This window comes from Leuresthes tenuis, unplaced genomic scaffold, assembly GCF_036924035.1.
Source record: "Leuresthes tenuis unplaced genomic scaffold, fLeuTen1.0.hap1 SCAF_8, whole genome shotgun sequence".
NCBI lineage: Eukaryota > Metazoa > Chordata > Actinopteri > Atheriniformes > Atherinopsidae > Leuresthes > Leuresthes tenuis.
Window position 1 is genome coordinate 29,738,172 of NW_027325362.1, and position 4,876 is coordinate 29,743,047.

Sequence of the window (4,876 nt, forward strand, 5' to 3'; positions counted from 1 at the left end):
AATTATCCGTCACTGCGGGAGCAGGGCATCAGGCTACCACCTTCCCCATGGTGAGCTTTGCTTGGTTGAGACGCTTGCTTCCCCCCCCCCCCCCCCCCCCCCCCCCCCCCTTTGGCTCCTCGGCTGTCCAAGTAGGAACAATCGGTCCCTATTCGATGGCTGCCTTGTCTTTTACTCTGTGCAAAAGACAAGGCAGCAACAAAAACACCACAGGAACACCGTATTGAGGCTTTGTTCTGACCGCTCATTCAGTGTCGCGTTTCTTTCAAGCAATTCTCCCGGTTAGCCCGTACTCGGCTCGCTCCTATAGCCATGTTAAAGTCTACTTCGCAGTCACTCTCTTTTCTCGGCAGACACTTGGGATTTTATCTATAAAATATTCCTTCACTCAAACTATGTTAAAACTGCTTTGTCCTTCATATTTACCATGTCTATCCATCCATCCATCATCTGCCGCTTATCCAGGGGTCGGGTCGCGGGGGCAGCAGCTTGAGCAGAGAAACCCAGACGTCTCTGTCCCCGGCCACTTCCTCCAGCTCTTCCGGGGGGACCCCGAGGTGTTCCCAGGCCAGCCGAGAGACATAGTCTCTCCAACGTGTCGTGGGTCTCCCCCGGGGTCTCCTCCCAGTGGGACGTGCCCGGAACACCTCCCCAGGGAGGCGCCCAGGGGGCATCCTAACCAGATGCCCGAGCCACCTCATCTGACTCCTCTCAATGCGGAGGAGCAGCGGTTCTACTCCGAGCCCCTCCCGGATGACTGAGCTTTTCACCCTATCTCTAAGGGAGAGCCCAGACACCCTGCGGAGGAAACCCATTTCGGCCGCTTGTATTCGCGATCATGTTCTTTCGGTCACTACCCACAACTCGTGACCATAGGTGAGGATGGGAACGTAGATTGACCAGTAAGTAGAGAGCTTCGCCTTCTGGCTCAGCTCCCTCTTCACAACGACGGGTCGGTGCAGAGCCCGCAACACTGCAGACGCCGCACCGATCCGCCCGTCAATCTCCCGCTCCATTCGTCCCTCACTCATGAACAAGACCCCGAGATACTTGAACTCCTCCACTTGGGGAATGAACTCATTCCCGACCCGGAGAGAGCATTCCACCCTTTTCTGGCTGAGGACCATAGTCTCGGATTTGGAGGTGCTGATTCTCATCCCAGCCGCTTCACACTCGGCTGCGAATCGCTCCAGTGAGAGCTGAAGGTCACGGCCTGACGACGCTAACAGAACCACATCATCTGCAAAAAGCAGAGACCCGATTCTGAGGTTGCCAAATCGGACACCCTCAACACCCTGGCTCCGCCTAGAAATTCTGTCCATAAAAGTTAGGAACAGAATCGGTGACAAAGGGCAGCCCTGACGGAGTCCAACTCTCACCGGAAACGTATCCGACTTACTGCCGGCAATGCGGACCAAACTCTGGCACCGGTCATACAGAGACCGAACGGCCCCTATCAAGGGGTCCGGCACTCCATATTCCCGGAGCACCCCCCACAGGACTCCACGAGGGACACGGTCGAACGCTTTCTCCAAGTCCACAAAACACATGTAGACTGGTTGGGCGAACTCCCATGCACCCTCCAGGATCCTGCCGAGGGTATAGAGCTGGTCCACTGTTCCACGGCCAGGACGAAAGCCACACTGCATCTCCTGAATCCGAGGCTCGATTATCCGACGGATCCTCCTCTCCAATACCCCCGAATAGACCTTACCAGGGAGGCTGAGGAGTGTGATACCCCTATAGTTGGAACACACCCTCCGGTCCCCCTTTTTAAAGAGGGGGACCACCGCCCCAATCTGCCAGTCCAGAGGCACTGTCCCCGATGTCCACGCGATGCTGCAGAGGCGTGTCAGCCAAGACAGCCCTACAACATCCAGAGCCTTGAGAAACTCAGGACGGACCTCATCCACCCCCGGGGCCTTGCCACCGAGGAGCTTTTTGACCACCTCGGCAACCTCAGCCCCAGAAATGGGAGGCCCCGTCTCCGAGCTCTCCGACTCTGCCTCTTCCGAGCACGTGTTGGTAGGATTGAGGAGTTCCTCGAAGTACTCCCCCCACCGACTCACAACATCCCTAGTTGAGGTCAGCAAAGCCCCGTCCCCACTGTAAACAGTGTTGACTGTGAGCCGCTTCCCCCCCCTGAGACGCCGGATGGTGGACCAGAATCTCTTCGAGGCCGTCCGGAAATCGTTCTCCATGGTCTCACCGAACTCCTCCCAGGCCCGAGTTTTTGCCTCAGCAACCGCCGAAGCCGCAGCCCGTCTGGCCTGTCGGTACCTATCAGCTGCTTCCAGGGTCCCACTGGCCAAAAAGGCCCGATAGGACTCCTTCTTCAGCTTGACGGCTTCCCTCACCACTGGTGTCCACCAGCAGGTTCGAGGGTTGCCGCCACGACAGGCACCGACCACCTTACGGCCACAACTCCGATCAGCTGCCTCGGCAATGGAGTCACGGAACATGGTCCATTCGGACTCAATGTCCCCCACCTCCCCCGGGATATGGTTGAAGCTCTGCCGGAGGTGGGAGTTAAAGCTCCTTCTGACTTTTCTTCTAATTTTCTTATTTCTAACATACTAAAAGAACCTTCAGGTGGAAAACCCCAATTTTCTATCCAATATCTCATACACTTTACACTCTCTGGACCATATTTCTTTTTTATTTCATCATGCTTAGGTCCCCCGGGAGGGTCAAAAGTCTGAAACCTACTGTTTCCCATTCTCGGACTTGGAATGGGGAAATATATTCCTTCACTCAAAGGGAGTCTCCAATGAGGACCTTAATCTGTACTCACACTTCTTCGGAGTACTTCACACTTCTTCGGACTGCTTCAAAAGTTTCACTTACCCGTGAATTCTCTGTCTCACTAATGACACAACCGGGAAACCCTCTTTTATTCAAATAAAAACTAAAAAGCAGTCCTATCGTCTCGGACTATAATATTTCAAAAAAGATCCCAGCGCTGGTATTCAGGAAACCGACCTGCCAGGTATGAGGCTGGAACAGCTACTTCAGTCCAGGCTGGCCATGCACTGCGGTCCGGTCCAGAGACACCAGTCGAGGGATCTTGTTCGTGACGCCAAAATTGTGGTGGAAATTTAGTAACGCACAGAGTCAGCTATTTTCTTCTGAGGAGATAAGAGGCTTTAATAATAATATCTTGCAAGAGAGAACAACACAGTACAGAATACAGAGTTGCTCTGACCACTGAAGCAAAAACACACAGTTATATTGCCCACTCATCACGTCATCTGTTTTTGGGTATAGTTGATTGTTCTTCTATTTGCGTGCATTTGCACACAACGTGAGTTTAAAATGCAGGCATCATAGTGATAAATGGTCCAATGATAAACAATCAAAACATGAACAATTAAACATGATTATCTTCATCCCTCTCTAAGTCAGCGTCACTAGAGGAAAAATTTTGAAAGCAAAAAAGTTCTTTGAGTCATTTGAATAATTTGGTGAGATACAAACAATGAGGCCTCGCACACAGGGAACAATACAGCAGCCCTGTATTATTGCTTCCTGTGAAATCAAGATACAATGTGCACATGCTGGTTACGAATAAAAAAATACAAACAACAAACAGTTTCTGCCATGGTTCACACCATGTGTATGATCATCTTCATCGCAGGTCTCAGTAAGGATGTTTCAATCTTCGGTGTCAGAGGTTACTAGCACTTAACACACCGGTGGAGTACAGCTTTTACTGCTGACTCTTATTTTTGTCCTTCCGGGCGTGTTGGTTAGGCTGATGTATGTGAAGGTGGAAGTCATCTACTGGTTCTGATACCTTCTTACAGTGACTGGCATGAATCCAGGTTGCTCTCTCTGCAACTTTAACAGCTGTGTGAGTGACCAGTAGCACCTGGAACGGGCCTTGCCAACGTTTGGACTTCCAATGTTTCCTGCGAAGTTCCTTCACCACCTGTCATCTGGTTGGAGTGGGTGCAGAGGTGTGTTTTCTGTGGCTGGAAGGGCTGCTTTTACTGTCTGTGCAATAACTGTCCACTGGTTCACGTCCGAGGGCCCTTCCTGGCACAATGCGCACTTGTAGCGGTGTTCTTTTTATGGCCATAGGTGGCCAGAGTGTCACTTTGCACCTCCGCCCACCCGCTGCACTGAGCACTTTTCAGCCCTTTTAAATGGTATAACTTTGCACTCCCGCACGCTCCAGCAAGAACCATTCAAGCACCATTCAAGCAACAACTTTGCACTCCAGCTTCGAACATCGGCACAGTCGCAACAAGTAAGGCGACTCTACTCAGAGAAGTCACTCTACACAGTAACAAGATTTCTTTTGCACAGACAGAAAGGGCTTCACCCGCAAAGGTAAAGCCTGCCAAAAATAGAAACAACTCATTAGTGCTGCTCTCCACGGAAGTCTTTAGTAAAAGGCGAAAGACTTGTACGTTATGAAGAGAAACTAGAGTACGATTATCCGTCACTGCTGGAGCAGGGCATCAGGCTAGTTGGCATAGCCAATTTCCCCATGGTGACCCCCCCCCCCTTGCTCCTCGGCTGACCAAGTAGGAACAATCGGGCCCTATTCGATGGCTGCCTTGTCTTTTACTCTGTGCAAAAGACAAGGCAGCAACAAAAACACCACAGGAACACCGTATTGAGGCTTTGTCCTGACCGCTCATTCGGTGTCGCGTTTCTTTCAAGCAATTCTCCCAGTTAGCCCACACTCGGCTCGCTCCCAGAGCCGTGTTAAAGTCTACTTCTCATTCACTCTCTTTTCTCAGCAGACTCTTGGGATTTTATCTATAAAATGAATTCCTTCACTCAAACTATGTTCGGCTTCAAGAAGACGTGAACGTCCGACCAAAGTTTGTAAAAAGCAGTTCAGAAAAGGTTTGAATATCCAACC

General features: G+C 51.3%; 1 non-coding gene across 1 annotated transcript; it reads right to left on the reverse strand.

The window, feature by feature from the left end:
• Positions 1-4,324: 4,324 nt before the first annotated feature.
• LOC140313542 (U5 spliceosomal RNA) lies at positions 4,325-4,438 on the reverse strand. The gene has a single exon (XR_011917060.1). It is a non-coding gene; the product is annotated as a U5 spliceosomal RNA (small nuclear RNA).
• Positions 4,439-4,876: the final 438 nt, after the last annotated feature.